This window comes from Stegostoma tigrinum, chromosome 9 (genome assembly GCF_030684315.1).
Source record: "Stegostoma tigrinum isolate sSteTig4 chromosome 9, sSteTig4.hap1, whole genome shotgun sequence".
Lineage (NCBI taxonomy): Eukaryota > Metazoa > Chordata > Chondrichthyes > Orectolobiformes > Stegostomatidae > Stegostoma > Stegostoma tigrinum.
Window position 1 is genome coordinate 25150405 of NC_081362.1, and position 20303 is coordinate 25170707.

Consider the following 20303-nt stretch of genomic DNA (forward strand, 5'->3'; position numbering starts at 1 on the left):
TACTGAGCTCAGATTGCTTAAACAGATTTGAAAGGAAGATTGACAGTGTTTCTGACGTATACACGTCGGATTCACTTGAAACTGAGGGAGAAACTATTGTGTGGCCAGATCTTGGAAAGAGAGATGAGATGCAGTGGAACAGAATGGAATGGAGTAGAAAACTTTGCTAGAAGGTAGGAAGTAGTTTAAAACCCAGGAAATTAATTTTATTCTTGCTGCATCAAGAGAAAAAAATCAGTTTGGGAGGAAAAGTTAAAACAGGTGTATCCTGGTGACTTGTCCAGATGTATTTACTTTTAAATCATAATTTTTAATTGTAACAATCCAGTTTAATTACACTGTTACATTTCAGGGGCAGGATATTTGTTCCTATGTCTCAATCCTGTCTTTGCTTGTAAATGTTGATGGCAGGACCCAAAGGACAATTTTAGAGAAGGTGGACATTTGAATAGTGGTAGGAGATTTGCCCTTTATGGACCACGTAAAATTTTCACTCTAATTGGCTACCTCCTGCTGGTGATTTGTAGTTGTCATTCCCTTGAAACAGTCTACTTTTAAAATATGCCACAAGTGGGAACATATTAGCTGGTGATATGAAATTATCGACATGTCTGACTCGGAGCCCACCTGATGCACTTCAAGGAAAGATCAAACTCTTGGTATTTGAAGTTCAACTGAATTTACGCTGATCTTCGAAGAATGGGAGGGCATGCCAGGAGCAGCACCAGGCAAATCTAAGAGGTATCAACCTTCTGAAGCAATCAAAAGGTCTGCTTGTGTGCCAAACATCTCACGTAGCAAGTGATAGACAGAGCCAAGTGATCTCACAACCAATAGATCAATCTACGCTCTGCAGTCCTGCCACATCCAGTCATGAATGGTGGCCAGTCATGAATGGTGGTGGACAGTTAAACAACTCCGTAGACAAAGATTCTCCACAAATATTCCGATTCTCAATGATGGAAGAGGCTGAACCATTCTCAACAGTCAATAGCCAGAAGTACCAAATGGATGAGCTGTCTTGGCCAAAATGATTTTCTGAAGATAGGTCTCAACCCAAAACATCAAACTTTCCTGCTCCTCTGCTGCTTGGCCTGTTGTGTTCATCCAGCTGCACACCATGTTATTCGCCATTACTTCATTGTTGTTGGGCCAAAATCCTGGAATGCCCTACCCAAGGGCACTGTGAGTCAACCTACAGGAAATGGATTTTAGCAGTTCAGGAAGCCAGTTCATCACCACCTTCTCAGCTAGGGACAGGCTGCAAATTCAACGCCTCATGAGTAAATTTAAAGTCGCAATGGTTGACTGTATTTCGTTGCTTTTTTTCCTCCCCTTCCTAACAACCCCTGAGTATGCCTATGTCAGATGGACAGTAATTCAAGCAGGTTCAACACTACCACCTTCAGACACTTGGAGATAGAAACAAATGCCTTGCCCGTGAGCTCTCACTCATGAGTTAAAGATAATAAATGCTGCACTTTATTCTTAAGGACATACCAGTACCCACTTGTTTCTGAATGATGATTTTAGAACAAATTTTAAAGCTGCTACAAATTTTAGACCATTTGAGTTGATTGATTCTGAAAATAATTTACTGCTTTGTTTCTCTTTAAAGTCAAATGCAATTATGATGTTTGAGTTGCAGCTGAGTAATCCGTTTTAGGTAAACCATTTGGGTGAGAAAGCAAAAGCTGTTGACACATTTTCTCAAGATAAATAATGTTGCACTTGTTCGTATTAACTTAGTTACCATGGTTATATAGCAACAGAAACTGAGAATTTTAAATAAGCTTATGTCAACTCTGCAGTGTTACATTAATGAACTACAGTGGACAGGACATCACTTGCATATAGAACACTATCATTTCAGTTTCTTTTGGATAGAATCAGTTATGGTTCAGAAGGATAATAAAATGTGAGGCTGGATGAACACAGCAGGCCAAGCAGCATCTCAAGGAGCACAGAAGCTGACGTTTCGGGCCTAGACCCTTCTTCAGAGAGGGGGATGGGGGGAGGGAACTGGAATAAATAGGGAGAGAGGGGGAGGCGGACCGAAGATGGAGAGTAAAGAAGATAGGTGGAGAGGGTGTAGGTGGGGAGGTAGGGAGGGGATAGGTCAGTCCAGGGAAGACGGACAGGTCAAGGAGGTGGGATGAGGTTAGTAGGTAGCTGGGGGTGCGGCTTGGGGTGGGAGGAAGGGATGGGTGAGAGGAAGAACCGGTTAGGGAGGCAGAGACAGGTTGGACTGGTTTTGGGATGCAGTGGGTGGGGGGGAAGAGCTGGGCTGGTTGTGTGGTGCAGTGGGGGGAGGGGATGAACTGGGCTGGTTGAGGGATGCAGTGGGGGAAGGGGAGATTTTGAAACTGGTGAAGTCCACATTGATACCATATGGCTGCAGGGTTCCCAGGCGGAATATGAGTTGCTGTTCCTGCAACCTTCGGGTGGCATCATTGTGGCAGTGCAGGAGGCCCATGATGGACATGTCATCAAGAGAATGGGAGGGGGAGTGGAAATGGTTTGCGACTGGGAGGTGCAGTTGTTTGTTGCGAACTGAGCGGAGGTGTTCTGCAAAGCGGTCCCCAAGCCTCCCAGCACATCCCTCACCTTCCTGGACCTCTCAGTCTCCATCTCAGGCAACCAGCTTGTAACTGATGTCCATTTCAAGCCCACCGACTCCCACAGCTACCTAGAATACACCTCCTCCCACCCACCCTCCTGCAAAAATTCCATCCCCTATTCCCAATTCCTCCGCCTCCACCGCATCTGCTCCCACGATAAGACATTCCACTCCCGCACATCCCAGATGTCCAAGTTCTTTAAGGACCGCAACTTTCCCCCCACAGTGATCGAGAACGCCCTTGACCGCATCTCCCGCATTTCCCGCAACACATCCCTCACACCCCGCCCCCGCCACAACCGCCCAAAGAGGATCCTCCTCGTTCTCACACACCACCCTACCAACCTCCGGATACAACGCATTATCCTCCGACACTTCCGCCATTTACAATCCGACCCCACCACCCAAGACATTTTTCCATCCCCTCCCCTGTCTGCTTTCCGGAGAGACCACTCTCTCCGTGACTCCCTTGTTCGCTCCACACTGCCCTCTAACCCCACCACACCCGGCACCTTCCCCTGCAACCGCAGGAAATGCTACACTTGTCCCCACACCTCCTCCCTCACCGCCATCCCAGGCCCCAAGATGACATTCCACATTAAGCAGAGGTTCACCTGCACATCTGCCAATGTGGTATACTGCATCCACTGTACCCGGTGCGGCTTCCTCTACATTGGGGAAACCAAGCGGAGGCTTGGGGACTGCTTTGCAGAACACCTCCGCTCAGTTCGCAACAAACAACTGCACCTCCCAGTCGCAAACCATTTCCACTCCCCCTCCCATTCTCTTGATGACATGTTCATCATGGGCCTCCTGCACTGCCACAATGATGCCACCCGAAGGTTGCAGGAACAGCAACTCATATTCCGCCTGGGAACCCTGCAGCCATATGGTATCAATGTGGACTTCACCAGTTTCAAAATCTCCCCTTCCCCTACTGCATCCCTAAACCAGCCCAGTTCATCCCCTCCCCCCACTGCACCACACAACCAGCCCAGCTCTTCCCCCCCCCACCCACTGCATCCCAAAACCAGTCCAACCTGTCTCTGCCTCCCTAACCGGTTCTTCCTCTCACCCATCCCTTCCTCCCACCCCAAGCCGCACCCCCAGCTACCTACTAACCTCATCCCACCTCCTTGACCTGTCCGTCTTCCCTGGACTGACCTATCCCCTCCCTACCTCCCCACCTACACCCTCTCCACCTATCTTCTTTACTCTCCATCTTCGGTCCGCCTCCCCCTCTCTCCCTATTTATTCCAGTTCCCTCCCCCCATCCCCCTCTCTGATGAAGGGTCTAGGCCCGAAACGTCAGCTTCTGTGCTCCTGAGATGCTGCTTGGCCTGCTGTGTTCATCCAGCCTCACATTTTATTATCTTGGAATCTCCAGCATCTGCAGTTCCCATTATCTATGGTTCAGAAGGATGCTGTTTTGGCTTCTCTCTTGATTGAAGTTGCATTCCCATTTCAGTGTTGATTCCCAGACTCCTTTCCCATGATCCATGCATTCTTTTTCAGGTAAAGGCCTAATCTCCATTTGAGTTCTTTAATTGAATCTGCCAGGTATGACCACACTGGAGTGCATTCTAGACTTTTAATGTAGCGAGTGGTTAGAGGTTGTTTTCTTGTATCACTTTTTTTTTGCTCATTTTACCAATTTAGTTTAAATCTGTAACCTTTTCTTGTTCCTACCCATGAAAGGATCAGTTTCACCATATTGACTCTGTCCAGATAGTTTGTGATTTGGAATATCTCTACCAAATCTCCTCCAACACACTTACCTCTGAAGAAATGGTTCTAATCTTTAAAAGTTATAATTTGCCTTACAATTGTAGCAAATAAATATTGTTATTTAATATCCGTTTTAGGGTTTGGTTTTTGAACTAGTGGTGTGAAGTTTTAGTCTTTGTTTGTGAAGGGGTTTAATTATTATCTTAAGTGCCTTAGTTAGGCCGCATTTGGAATATTGTGTTCAGTACTGATTTGCCATATTATCAGAAGGATATGGTGGATTTGGAGAAGTTTCAGAAAAGATCTACCAGGATGTTGCCTGGTATGGTAGGCAGTAGTTGTGAGAAGTTGGAGAAACTTGGGAAGACGACTGAGGGGCGACCTGATAGTGGTCTACAAGATAATGAAGGGCATGGACAGATTGGACAGTAAGAAGCTTTTTCCCCCCAAGGTAGAAGAGTCAGTTACCAGGGGGTATGGGCTTAAGGTGCAAGGGACAAGGTTTAAACAGGATGTATGAGGCAAGTTTGTTTTTAAAACAGAGCGGTGGTGCCTGGAACTCGCTGCTGGGGGAGGTAGTGGAAGCAGATACTATTATGACTGTTAAAGGGAATCTTGACAAATACATCTATAGGATAGGAATAGAGGGATACGTTCCCCAGAAGGATAGGGAGTTTTAGTTGTGATGGGCAATGTGTCAGTGCAGGCTTGGAAAGCCGAAGCACCTGTTCCTGTTCTGAAAATTTCAGTTGTTCTTTTGTTATTTCTATAGTGAACTGACTTCTTTTAAAAATCAGTGAGAGAGACTTGCTTGGGAATTATGGGCTTTGATTTCATCCAGTAAGTTTGAGTGAACAAGAAGTGTAGTGCAATAGACTTCAGTTAATTTCCAGAATGGTTTGTGTTGTGTTTGTGTGTTTTTTGTGGTTTTTTTTTGTTTTTGTTTTGGCTTGGGGCCATATCCATAGCTTGACAAATGACTTGTTCAGTTGTATGCCAACCCAAGGCAGAGGCTATTAAATTCTTTAGACTGGGGATTGAAATCATAGTTAAGTATGGCAGAGAAAGGAACACTTTTTTTGGTATGAATACTGTAAAGGAATTATTAGGATTATATTTTACTGAGGTTTTTTGAAATTTTTCAGCTAGTATGAGCAGTTTGGTATATTTTGATTTTAATCATAGTTGCATAGTAAACTCTCGTTGTTAAAACCAAGTCTGCAGCATTGTGTGCTTGTGCTTGTGCTTCAGTGAAGGACCATCTTGTTAAAGCAAATCTGATCTACCAAACTAGATTTCAGTCTGGTATTTGTCTTCCTCAGTAATGACATTGGCTAAGATCATAGTACCAAAAAATCTTTTAATACCATCGAGACCACATGCTGTTTTGAGGCTGATAACCCAAGATGGTCATGTTGGACATCCGTTTCAAAAATAACTTGAAGAGTTGGAGATTGATGATCCTAATATTATGTGAGAAACCCAAAAGCAACGTTGACTCTTTATCAAGTCACTTTAACATGATCACCCTACTACTGACCTTTGCACTGATTGTGCACAGTTTGCAAATAGATAAGGTGGCCATAGTTGATGGAGGGCTTTCCAGATGGTGCTCAAGTGGGCGAGTTTCGGGTCCTTTTTAGGTCGCGCTCCACAACACGCACACGCACACGCACACAACCCCACAATGTTTACTTCTTTGATCCTGTCAACTTCATCTGCTTTGAGCTTTCCTGCATTCCTAACATTTCAGTTCACTCTTCATCTTCCTAATTTTCCCCCCAAATCCCAGGCCTAAACACACATCAGTGTCAAATATTGTGATCCATTGTAGCCCGTTGAAGGTGGCCATTGAAGTTGTTTTCTCCCGTGTAATATAGCTTCCCACCTCCATGCTTAGCATTGTCCCTCTTCAAACTGCTGCTGTTTAGAAACTTACAATGCACTATATGCTGTGAACATATGACTGTGCACGAATGAGCACTAAAGAAAGCAACCAGAGCCATGAGGTGCATCCTGTCCTGATGCAGGGGATGCTAGTGTCCCTGCTCACAAGTTGGCTTAGTTGCTGTGTTACCATGTAAGGTGTTGGTGAGCTCCAAGTATAGAAGTGTTGAACTGTATAATAGGATGTGCTCCCTTTTAATTTTTCCTGCTGCTTTGAAAGCCCCTAAAGTTCGTACATAGCATCAGTTTCTGGAACAGGAAGTCAGTATGTCTGCTTGACAATCAATGTGTGCTGCTTAGTGGGAACATTGATTATATGTTACACTGAGACATGCTGTGATATAATGAGACTGTCACTTCAGCAAAGCACCAATGGATGGAGGGTTGGAAGGTGGTGTGGCTGAGTTGTTATACTGTTGTCAATAAGTTGTACCAGGAATTAAAGAGTGAGATAGTACTGGGGAAGTGCATTTAGCCTAAATCTGATCCTAAGCTCCAAGTCTTAAATTGCAGCAGTAGAAAAGGTCTCAGCATTTGCTATTGTTGGTATCAGAAGGTTAATTCTTTTCAGATTTGTAAGAGTATTGTATACAAATTGGCTGTCTTAGTTCCCTAGATTTGATCACCCTTTATTTGTACTGAATTATCTGTAAAGCACTTTTCAGTATCTGGTGGTCATGCAAAACACAATAAAACTGCAAGTCATTTTTACTTTTCTGTGGTTAATGTCATATTTTGATGCTGGTATAGATACCCAAAAGCTTGGCCAAAAAGTTTTTAAGGAATAGATTGGAGAAGAAACTTTTAGGAAGAGATTTCTAGACCTTGAAACTGAGACAGCTAAAGGCATGGCATTAGTAGACTGATTTAAAATTGATAATTAGAGCAGTGCAGATGTGAGGGCTGTAGGGCTATATGAGATTAGAGAGGGGCAAAAGGCCAAATCGAGATAAAAAAGTGAAGATGAGAATTTTGAAACCAAGATCTTGCTTCATCAGGCACTAGTGTAAGTTATTGAGGACAGGGTGTGTAAACTGCATTTGATGCGAGTTGCAACATGGGCGATTTTGGATAACATAAAGCTTGGGATGTGCAGACTGTGGAGACTGGCCAAGACTTTTAGATTGATCCAGTCTGAATGAAAGCAGCATGGATGAGAGTTTGAGTGGCAGAAGATTTGAGATCAATTGGTGACAGGTAACGTTACTGAATTGGAAATAGTAATGGTACGGATGCGTGCAGAAACCAAAAACACTGGGATTGCAAACTGTTTGGTTCAATGTCAGGCAATTGTCAGTGGAACGGAGTAGAATTGGTGAAGGAGCCAAATTTGTCACTGTGACCTCAGGTTTCAGTATTTACAATATTTAATTGGAAGACATTTCTGTTCATCTAATACTGGATAGCAGCACAATCTTTGCAATTTAGATACTAAGAAGGGATTGAGTTAGGTGATGGTGCTGTCTTCTGGAATAATAGAATCCATGCAGTTTGGAAGCAGGCCATTCAGCCCATCAAGTCCACTCTGAGCCTCCAGGCATCATTTGCACCAAGTGTGTCTCTTATGATTGGTGTAAGAGCGTTTTTGATAACTGACAAGTTGGAAATTTTGATTCAACATGAAGTTCCAACACACTTGAGAGCTCCTGGGCAGGAAAAGTAATAGGAAAACAGTACAGGTTAGGTATTCTAGATACTGTTTAGTGTGTCCAGGCAGGGCTGGTTAACAGTCTTGAAGTAAAAGGTCCAAAGGGACAGTTTGATTGAATTTCATGTTAAGTGCCCAAAACTCCAGCTCAGTTAAGAATCTTAAACATAGCCAAAACGTATTAGAGAAATTAGTGAATAGACTGAAAGTTAGGTGACAAACAGTATCATATTTAATGAAACAGTTTATAGCTTGACTAAAATCCATTCCATTGGGAAAACAACAACTTTTGAAATAAGATCTATGTGTGGTATCCCTAAAGAAGTTAATGATGGTCTTAAAATAGAGGCCCAAGGATTGGGAGGAATTTAGAAACCAGCAGAGTTACCAAAGATTTTGAAAAAAGTGGAATAGAATGAAATGAAGCTTGAAAATATAATGAGCAAATTAGCCAGGAATATGTAAATAGATTGCGAAAATGCTTTGAATAAGTTTAGCAAGTATACAACAAGGAAATTAGCTATCTCCCTGGAGACAGATGGGAGACATCATCATGGTGAATACAGAAGTGGTGCAGATGTTGAACAAATTACATCCTGAGTTAGGAGGTAACAAAGGCGCTAAAAGCATTATGATTTAATTTTATCAGAGAAAATGTACAGGAGGAATTTAAATGATGAAACCTCAGGACACAATGACGTGTCTTAGGCTGTAAAAACGTGGACTGCAGAAATGGTGGAAGCACTTGTTATGATTGTCCAAAGGTTTAGAATAGTCCCAGTGAATTGGAAATTAACAAGTTGTTGAAGGCAGAGTGGTGGGTGTGTTTTGACTTCAGTAAGGTGTTCAAGATTCTATATAGTAGACTTGTTAGCAAGTTTAAATCCTATGGAATACAGGGAGAACTAGCCATTTGGATATAGAACTGGCTTTTGAAGGTAGGAGGTGGAGGGTAGTGGTGGAGGGTTGCTTCTCGGGCAGAAAATCTGTGAACTGCAGTATGTCACAAAGATTGGTGCTGGGTCTACTGCTTCTTTTTGCATCCAAATTATTTATATAAATGATCATAGGAGGTATGGTTCATAAGTTTGCCGATGAGATCGAAATTGGTATAAGCGGACAGCAAACATTACCTCTGAGTACAGTGGGATCTTGATCAGATGGGACAATGGGCTGAGGAGTGGCTGGTGGAGTTTAATTTAGGTACATGTAAGGTGTTGCCTTTTGGAAAGGTAAATCAAGGCAGGACTTATATGCTTAATGGTAAGGTCCTGGGGAGTGTTGCTGAACAAAAACCTTGGAGATCATAGTTCCTTGAAAGTGAAGTGACCGGTAGACAGGATAGTGAAGAATGTGCTTGGTATGCTTGTTTTTATTGGTCAGTGCATTGGGCGTAGGAGTTGGGAGATCATGTTGCCAGGGCTTAAGCTATAAGCTGAGGCCAAATAGGCTCTGAGGAAGGGTCACCGGACCTGAAACGTTAACTCTGTCTCCTTCTTAGATGCTGCCAGACCTGCTGAGCTTTTCCAGCAATTTTGTTTTTGTGCTGAATAGGCAGGGGCTATTTTCCCTTGAGCGACGGACGCTGAGGGGCGACCTTACAGAGGCTTTTAAAATCACAAGGGGCATGGATAGAGTAAATAGCCAAGGTCTCTTCCCTGGGGTGGGGGGCGGGGAGGGGTTCATGAACTAGAGGGTGTAGGTTTAAGGTGAGAGTGGAAGGATTTAAAAGGGACTTAACGGGCAACATTCTCACTGGGTGGCATGGAATGAGCTGCCAGAGGAAGTCATGGAAACTGGTACAATTAGAACTTTTTTGAAGGCATCAATGAATAGGAAGGGTTTAGAGGGACATGTCCCAAATGCTGGCAAATGGGACTAGATTAATTTAGGGTATTTGGTCAGCATGAATGAGTTAGACCGAAGGGTCTGTTTCTATGCTGTACAGCTCTAACTTTTTAAATGTAACACTGCAATTTTTTTAAAAAAGAGAAGATTGAGCTTCAAACCAGTTCATCTGGAATTATTAAAGTCTTAACAAAGCATTTGGAAAAGCACGGAATGATCAGACAGAATCAGCGTGGTGTTATGAAAAGGAAATTCTTTTTGAGAAATTTCAGTTTTGAAAATCTATCACAGGGTAAATAAAGGAAAACCAGTGGATATATATTTGGATTTCCAAAGGCATTTAAGAAGGTTACACAGGACAAGAACTTGTGGATTTGAGGTTAATACTTTGGGAGTGAAAGATTGTTCATGGGTAGGAAACAGTAGGAATAAACCACGCAGTTTCATGTCAGCATGTGATGAATAGGCTGCCACAAGGATCAGTGTTTGGGCATCAGCTACTTACATTCTATATTGACTTGGATGAAGAGACATGCCATTGCCAACAAACTCAGATACAATGTGAACCTAGGTGGGAACTTAAGCTTGAGGATTGCACGTAACCAGTCTACATCTTGTTGCAGCCTAAGTGTGATGACGACACAAATAACAAATGGAGTGTAATGTGGAAAGTATAAATTCTATTTTTTTTCTTTAAAATGTCTTGCAATTTTGTATATTCAGAAAGGACTATACGCTTTAAAACAAATTTGAAGTTAGAATACCAATGCAGGAAGCATTTGGAAAGACAAATTGTAAGTTGGCTTTTGCAAGGGGAAATGAAGTACAAGAATAAGTGAAAATTCAAGGAGAGAAAAACATACAGAAATGAAAACATAAATTGCTGAAGAATACTCAGTAGGTCTGGCAACATCAGTCAACGTTTCGGGTCCAGTGACCCTCCGTCAGAATGGATCTTTCAGAAAATGGGCTAACCTAGCCTAGAATGAAAGTTGGGTGGTCTGTACCTTTTAGTGGCCCTTAATCATAGAATCTTAGGATCCCTACAATGTGGAAACAGGCGGTTTGGCCCAACAAATCCACACTGACTTCTTTTTTCTTTGGAGCATCCCACCCAGACCCATCCTAGTATAACCCACCTAAGCTGCACATCCCTGAACACATTGTACAGGCTGCATTGATTGGCCATGCTAAATTGCCCATCTTTGGGACTCTGGGAGGAAACTGGAGTACATGGAGGAAACCCATATAGACATGGAGAACGTACAAATGCCACACACAGTCACCCAAGGGTGGAATCGAACCTGGTAGCAGTGCTAACCACTGAGCCACTGTGCTGACCCTACCATGCTACAGAGGTTGATGCTGGGTCCACTGTCATTTGTCATTTTCATAAATGATTTGGATGAGAGTTTAGGGGGTATGGTTAGTAAGTTTGAAGATGATATCAAGAGTGGTTGTGTAGTGGGCAGTGAACAAGATTATTTGGGGATGCAGCGAAATCTTGATCAACTGCGTCAGTGGGCTGAGGAATGGCAGATGAAGTTTAATTTGGATAAATGCAAGGTGTTGCAAATATAGTGGGAATAGGATCAAAAGAGTAGGAGTTGGGTATTGTGGGTAAGATTTGGTTAAAGAGGGCATAAGGAGAGATGAGAAACAAACTAGGAAAGGAATCTAGATTAGAGGAGAGCAGGAAGGATCCCTAGAGAACACTGGCCTTGGCAGGCTTGGGGATGGAAGGGAAGGCTTAGAGGTAGCTGATCGGATGGTCCCAATCTTCATGACAAATACAATCAATTATTTTTATTTGGTATGGATGGAGAGATGCACAAAGAAAAGATGGCCTTATCTGAAATCAATACAATGGGAGTAACAAGACCACAAGATGACAAAGTCAAGCGTGTGACTGTGAATATGCTTTGGGGAATCTGCATGGAGAATGAGGTCAAGGAAGAAAGTGAATTTGAAGGAGAGAGACTGTGATTCAAGCTGAGGTTAAAATCACCTCCAATGAATTAGTGTAGAGGCTAAGGGTGGAAATTATTGAAGGTAGTTCTAGAAAGTTGTCATATGAATAACCCAGACAGGAAACCATTAAGTGTGTGGAAAAGGGTGAGATAATCAGGAGTGATTAAAGATTAGCCCTTAACCAGCACTTTGGGTTTGAGATTTGGTGAGCGAGGCATAAGACTGTTGGGGGTTGTGGCTTATGATGCAGCAGTGAGTGCCTAATGGCTCATGAATAGCAAAGTAGCCGTGGAGGGGAATTGCAGGTTTACCTACAAGAAAACTGAGCCTGGAATAACAGTAAGAGAGTTGGAAACTTGAAGTACTGAGGTATTGGGAGGCCTTTGAGGCGACTCAGTATTCAAGAGAAAAGGTCTAACACTGATACAAAGACACAAAAGCAAAAATAATGTAATGATGCCGTAGTTTGGCTGCCCTTCCAATTGTAACTGAATCACTAAGTGTGCATGCAAACGGACGTGAAAGCTTTTCATAAAGGAGGTTATGAAGCATTGATTGGAATGCACGTATCTTGGTACCAAGGCAAGGGAGAAGTACAAAATGCTGCATCCAGTGGAGCAATACCCCAAGGGGAACAGTATCATATTGTAGAGAAACATGTGACAACAAAGTACATATAAAATGCAGGCAGATGTATTTGAAGATTACTGTAATATAGATGTTCAACTTTTTATATTTCCAGGTGAATAGGGCCTTCTTAAGGTTTTAGTATGTAACAAAATATTTTAGTTTTTGAAAGATGTGGAAATTTAGACAGTAACTTATAGCTTCCCATGGAAATGCATTGTAATTCCATTTTTGTCAATTACAGCTTTTCTAGCCTGTTAATCTTAAAGCCAATATGTTAAGGGTTTGGTGGATTGGGTGCAGGAAGAGGAGCATGAAACAGTGATAAAACTTGAATAAATTTTGCACTCTGCTGTTAGAAGTAGAAGTATTTTCCTCTTGTAATGAAAGCATGCCTTTTTCCTCTAATTATAATCATAACTGTGCGCCATTGCTGTTATAATTACGTCATTCCGCTTTCCTTAAGTTTTCAGTTAGAATGGTTATGTTGGGTTTGTACCTACATACTTGCATAGCAAATTACACTTTCAGAAGTCCTACTCCAGTATCTCATGTTCCACAGACTTTGCGGTCACTTCTGGGGGCTGTTCCTGGGCTGCATTTGGAATTCTGAGATTATGCATCATAGACCTGCTGTTGCACATATATTCTAAGGAGATTGATTCCCTCACAGTCATTAAAGATTTGTAGTCCACTGGAAGAAGTGCTCATGTTAAATAACAAAACTAAATAACATAATTAGGGTAAATAGTGTTCCTACCTCTCTCCCAGCTGGGGTCAACTAATAGAGATTAGGTCTGGAAGTGTGCCCCAGCCAATCTATATAAAATTTGAGTCGTTTGGTAAATCACCTATTTATGAACCGTTTCATGACTGTGGACATAACTTCACTGTTGTGGTTGTGGACAGAGTAGACTTGGCTTGACTTTTTTAATAGTGGATATGTATTTGTGATAATTCAATTTTCTTCACTTTCCAACAGATATTCCTGAGTAAGAAATGATCTTAAAAACAGCTCACTATGTGATTAGTGGAGAAACTAGATTTCTTCTAGCCATTGTATTCCCTGTTTAGGCATTTGCTCAAGTTTTTGCTATTTTTGATTTCCTCAGACTTTTGTGTTTCCCTATATGTAGGTCAGCTCAAGGTTAGTGAGACAATATCATGTTTGTGTCTCTTTAAGCATGTGTGTGCTGCATGGTTGCTGTGGTTTAGAAAACATATGCTTTGTCTACAGGGATAAACTTTACTAATAGAACTGGGAAAATGTGATTTGTTCGTTACTTCACTGTGCTGCAGTGAAAAGGACATAGAATAATGATAGTTTTCAATCAATTTCATTTTTCTTCACCTGTTCTAGTTTGGTAAAGCTTACCTTGTCTGATCTTGTGCAGTCACCAAAATGATGAAACCCCTGGTTTATGAAGGTAATGAATTCTAGACACCTTTTTATATTTGAAAGCATAAGTTTTTTTTGTTTTTTTAATGTCTCCATTCTCTTCAAAATGCTGTTAGTTCGGCCTCTGTCTACTTGGAAAGTGAAATTCACGTAATGTTAGGCACACTATTGTAACTTACACTTTGTTTTAAAGCATAGCATTCAAGCTTCTTGGCACTTGACCTATAAATGTGAATACTTTTTAGTCCTTGCCAAAGTGGCTGCAGCACAGCACAAAGAATGCTAATGTATTTTCTGGTGCTACTAATTCCCAAACAGCAAGCAACCAACCACCCACCATGGGGTGGTGGGTGGGGGGGACGGTGAAGGAGAGAGGAGGGGAGAGGAGAGTCCAGTTTCTTCACACGCAAGTCAGTTTTTGTGTTTGACCCGGAAGGGTCTTTTGGCATGTAGGAATACGTACCAGGAAAAATGAAAATTTAAGCCTACTTTTGGAGAAAGGTAAAAAGGTTACAAGTACCCAATTTCTTCTTCTGTAGTTTGGAATTTAAAGGAGTTAATGGTGGTTCCTTCTGGAAGACTGAGTGCCTAGACCAGATCTTATGCAATTTTGGTGCAGAGTTTACAGCACTTGCTGTGCATGTGCTATGTGCAATGATTATTTCTTAACTGAAAGAAAATTGATCTATAAAAGTTGCACCATCTGCAACATGTGGATTCCAAAATAACAATGTGAATGCTTGAAAAATGACGGTTTAAATTGCTGGGACTGTATTGTGTGGTTTCCATATGTGAAGCTTAATTTAGACTTGCAATCCACCCTAGAACAGCAAAATGACAACTATATAAATTATTTGTGAAGGTACAAGTTACTGTCAGACCTCTGGCCATGCTATTAAAACATAATATTGGTGTAAAGTGTCTTGAGAATACAAGGGATTAAACTTTTTGATTTTTCTTGAACTATCTTCTCACTCATCTCCCACCCTGAAGACCCCTAACAGAAATCTGTCCGCATGTTTTATGCAACAGCTTTGTTAAAGTCATTGGCTGTGTGGAGACTTCTTCGCGTAAAATGATGTTACTTCTGGTTGATCCAGGGGGCTTAAGAACTTGACACCTGAAGATTTCGAAATAGCCTGAGCTTTATATATTTACAACCATTTGTGATGCTTTAATCTGGCAATGTCAGAATCACCTGTTATAAAATCTTATAACTGAATTGAGCACATGTGTAGCGTTACGTACTGATCGCACCATCTTCATTTTGTTCAACATCAAGTCAACATCAAGAATACTGTCAACATGCTTGTTACATTAATTGCAATGAAATTTTTCCCTGTGATGGTCTGTATTTTGAAAAGAATAATGCAAAATAAACCTGCCTACAGTGTGTTCTGGATTACAGATTTCCATTGTAGAGTTGATTAGATTCTCCTGTAAAGTTGTAAACATATGATTTGAAAGATGGCTGTACAAATCAAGTAATTATTATTTTGAATGAAGTTTTTATATAAACAAATCTTCCACTAGTTGCTGCCCATTCCTGTTGGTACCTGATTTTGAAGCAGTTATACATCCCCAAAGAGGAACGTACTATAAACAAGTGAATTCCACATGATCAACTTTTTATTGTTCACAAAGGGCATAGTAAAAGCTTTACAAAGCTGCCTATTTTACCACAATAAGTCTGAATTGGTACATGTTTGTAATGTTTATATTTCTGTTAATAGGAACAAAGTGAAGCTTAGACAACTGCCAAAGAAAAAGAGCAAAAATGGGAATGAAGTTAGCTAATAGTGTTCCTTTTATTTCTTGTTTAGGTGTATTTAGAGGTGAATAGCTGACTGGTTGATGTTAAAATAATAGCACTAAAGTTTAAAAAAAACTTCTGCAATTAATGTAACAAGCATGTTGACAGTATTCTTGATGTTGACTTGATGTTGAACAAAATGAAGATGGTGTGATCAGTACGTAACATTACATGTGTGCTCAATTCAGTTATAAGATTTTATAACAGGTTACTACTAAAAATGGCTGCTATTAGGTTTTTCTTTGTTTTTTTCTAGTGTGGCCATTTCATCATGATTCAATAAATAGTGGAAGAAACTTGTAGCCCTTTGTTATTTTTGTATGATGTGTCTGTAAACTGCATCATGTATACAGGTGTGATTCTGGGATTTTAGATGGGAAATGGAATAAATTTAGGAAATATAGGAAATTTGAGAAGGGTTAATTAGCTTAATGCCACTGTCAAAATGACAGGCAAGTTTTAGAAACTAAGCTTAATGCAGAGTACCAAAGAGAAGATAATGTTTGGCTAACTTTGCTGAATTCTTTCTTGTAGCAGAATGGGTAGTGAATGCATTGGATGTAATATTTCTGGAGATTCAAAAAAGCACACTAGATTAAAAAGCCAGCTGCAAAACAACTAAGGGGATGAATTAAAGTTAGTTACTCCAAACTAGCAATAGAAGTATTCCACAGGCGTCAATGCTGTAACCACACTGTTTGCAATTTACGTAAACCATTATAACTCTGGAATTTTTAAGCTCCAAACTTGCGCTCAATATCTGTACACAAAGTTCGTACCCCTTTTGGAGATGTATCACTGTTTCTAAATCGGGTACCAAAAGGAGTAGGCAGCAACTAGTAGAAGATTTTTCTTATATAATAACTTCATTCACAGTAATAGTTGCTTGGTTTGTCCAGCCATCTTTCAAATCATATGTCTACAACTTTGCAGGAGAATCTGATCAACTCTACAATGGAAATCTGTAATCCAAGAACACATTGTAGGCAGATTCATGTTGTAATATTCTTTTCAAAATACAGACCATCAAAGAAATACGATACAGAAGAGGACAGTGACAAAAGATGGGAAAACATAATAACTGTGCACAATTGATTTTAATTTTTTTTTAAAAAGACCCTTCATTATAAATAAGATAGTAAATGTTGACAGGAAGATTGTGAAGGCTTAGAAAATAACTTTGACGTCCTGGGGCATAGGTAAAAATATCACTAAATTTCATTTTAATAATACAAAACCACAAACTAAACGTCTGAGGTCCGTATTCTAGTTAGGTAGAACTGAGAAGCGTTGAAGGTGCATTCAGCTTGTTTTGATGTAGCGATCAAAACAGTCTCCAGTACTCACTTTGGTCTAACAAAGGCTCTGTACAAGGATGATGAGAAAAATATTTTCAGGTATAACTGCTCAAATTCTGGTGTAATTATATCAGGACACAAGGTGAAATAGTAGTATTGTCACTGGACTGGTAATCCAAAGTACAACCTGGGTAGCAGGTTGAAAACATTTCTTCATTTTAAACACTTGATCTGTGACAATTTTGTGATCTCCTCAAATGTATTGTTTCCACCCCTTCCACAATTACAACCTCTCAATCCTCTTGCAAAGCATTCACCATTTTGGTCCTACCTCTCTCATTTTTTTAAACTTATTCAACTGATTTAGCTGCTGCTGAAAGGCTAACTATAATTGGCCATCCCTAACTGCCTTTGAAAACATGTGGTGAACTCTGTCTTGAATTGCAGAAGTGTGCAGTGCAAGTTCTCCCATAGTAGGTAGGGGATTCCAGGATTTTTGGTGATGAAGGCTCTGTGATGTGTGTTCAATTATGTACAACTTCAAAGTTGGTGTTTCCAAGTATCTGCTCGCTTTCTACATGGTAGTGTTTGAGGTGGTTGTCTGACAATTTGCATCGATATTTCACTTTAAACATGGTAACACGTCTCTGTTTTTCACAGGAACGTTATTAGATAAAATATGATGTTGAGTTGCTGAAGGTAGTTTGAGGGCAGATGACCTGGTTTGGTTAATGACTTGGGATCCTTTTAAAGGAAGAGAAAAGGCGGGGAGATTTAGGGAGTTCCAGAGCTTTGGGCCTTGCTGACCAGCAGTTGAAGCAATTAATATCTGGATTACGTAAGAGACCAGAATTAGAGGAATATAGATGTGAGTATTCATAGAATGCCTACAGTGTGGAAACAGGCCCTTCAGTCCAACAAGTCCACACCAAACCTCAGCATCCCACACAGACCATCCCTCTGTAACCCACCCAACCTACACATCCCTGAACACCATGGCCAATCCACCTATTTTTGGAATGTGGGAGGAAACCCATGCTGACACAAGGAGAACGTGCAAACTCCACACAGACAGTTGCCGGAGGGCAGAATTGAACCCAGATCCCTGGTGTTGTGAGGCAGCAGTGCTAACCACTGAGCCACTGTGCCATACTGTAGGACTGGAGCAGATTAATCTGGGGTGGGAGGGAGTCCATAGGTGAATTTGAAAATGAACTAGAAACTTAAAATCTATTCCTTCATTAACGAGAACCCAGTTGGTGTGGGTTATTGTGTATAAACAATGCCCATATCACACCAAGTTCTGTAGACCCAGAGTTTTGGAAGAACTTTAAAGTTTATTAATATTCAGTTTAGAGTTAAGCGTGGCTGAGGGTTGTAATGGCGGAGTCTTGAAGTTTTTTTTAATGCAAGTGGAAATGAGCAGTCAGTATTGTGGGTTTGGCGTCATAAGTTCGTCTTTAGAGAAGGAAACAGATGAGTGCGCTCCACACAATGGACGACAAAGGAGGTGTGGAAGAGAAACCATTGTCAATCCTGTCAGTCGTTGCTGGTAGTTTTGGAAAGATGAGCCATGGAGGAGTAATGATTTATCTTTGCCACAGAAGCATTGCATTTTACTTGTTAGCTTGATTGTTGTTTTGATATGGTGGTAAAACGCTCGATTGGAGGAGTTTAAACATAGATTTCAGGGAAGATAAATATATGTTAGGGAACAGCAGCATATTCAGAACTTTGGAAAAGAAAGGGCAGTTGTAATTGATTTTGGTTTGGTGGTTTACAAAGTCACATGCCAAAGTTTTTTTTGAGGCGGGGAATGATACCAGAAATGATAACAGATACTGACTAAAGGGGTTAGGAAGTTAAACAATGGGCCAAATGCTCCCTAATGGGATTAGATCAGATTAGGATGTCTGGTTGACATGGGTGAGTTGGACTGAAGGATCTGTTCCTGTGCTGTATGACTCTAACCAGTATTCAAACTGTCTCGTTACATATCACCAACTCTAGAAATGTCTGTTCGCTAATGGACTCTACCATAAGCTGCTCCAAAAATCCACCTTGTAGACATTCCACAAATTCTTTTTCTTGAGATCTGCTACCAACCTGATTTTCCCAGTATACATGCATATTGATGACACCCATGATTATTGTAACAGTGCCGTTCTTTAGATGCCTTTTCTATCTCCCTGATTTAATTTCTGCCCCACATCCTGACTACTGCCAGGAAGCCTGTATGTAACTCCCATCAGGGTTTTTTTCCTCCCTTGGCAGCTCCTCAACTCTATCCACACAGATTCTACATCTCTTCATCCAAATCACTCTTGGCTATCAATTTACTTTTGGTTTCTTACTAACAAGGCACTGGTGCTACTTTGCCCACCTTTTCAAATGAGGCATGTATTCTGGATATTTAGTTCCTAGCCCTGATAATTCCCTTGCAGCTACATCTATATGTCTCTGTATCGGCTCATTTCAGTCTGTGCTGCAAACTAATGTTACCTTATTTTGTATATAATATGCACCTCACTCTTGCATTGACTGCTATCCACCTCATAGTTGAGGTTTTAGCTGCTGTGCCTGAGGTTAGATTCCTGAGCCTTTCCATTCTGCCTGTCCTATTATTTGTTTTGTAAACTTTAACCTTTGCTGAGCAATTCCCTCCCCCACCACCACCAAAGCTTTAGCATTTTCTATAACTTTCCATGCAATTGAAACTCCACCCTGACCTTTTAGACCACATCAAATGCATTGCCCTCATCAACACTCATAGAATCCCTTGCATATGGAAGCAGGCTATTTGGCCCATCGAGCCCACACCGCCCCTCCAAAGAGCATCCAACCCTGAACCCTACTGTATAACCCTGCTTGTTTCCCATGACTAATCCACCTCGCCTACACATCCCTGGACAATTCAGCATGGCCAATCTACCCAACCTGCACATCTTTGGAGTGTGGGAGGAAACTGGAGCACCCAGAGAAAACCCATGCAGACACGAGGACAATGTGCAAACTCTACACGCAGTTCCCCAAAGGCAGGGATCGAAGCTGGGTCTAACTACTGAGCCACCCTGCTGCCTGGCTATCTCCCTAACAAATTCCACCAAATCTGTCAAACATGACCTTGTGTTATCAAATCCATGCTGGTTGCCCCTGATTAATCTGTGTCTCTTAAGTACAGATATGTTCTGTCCATCAGAATTTTTTATAACATCATTCCCATTATCAGGGTTTGACTGACTGGCCTGGAATTTCCTGATGTAACCTTTCCTCCTTTTTTTAATAATGGGACAACTTTAGCACTCCTCTGGGACCTCACCTGTGGCCAGACAATATGCTTTAGTTGTAATTATAGTCAATGATATCCAACATGATGGTGTGTTCCTTGGTTTCTCTCAAATTTG

General features: G+C 41.3%; 1 protein-coding gene across 3 annotated transcripts in view; it reads left to right on the forward strand.

Moving 5' to 3' along the window:
- The window catches only part of agpat4 (1-acylglycerol-3-phosphate O-acyltransferase 4 (lysophosphatidic acid acyltransferase, delta)), a 174503-nt gene that overhangs the window by 146387 nt on the left and 7813 nt on the right, over positions 1–20303 (forward strand). The window contains exon 9 of one of the 3 annotated variants that reach the window (XR_007248158.2): positions 13750–13816. The exons of the other annotated variants lie outside the window; for them this stretch is intronic. The gene's annotated coding sequence lies outside the window, so the exon portion shown is untranslated. The remainder of the gene's footprint in view (positions 1–13749; positions 13817–20303) is intronic. 3 annotated transcript variants of the gene reach the window in all.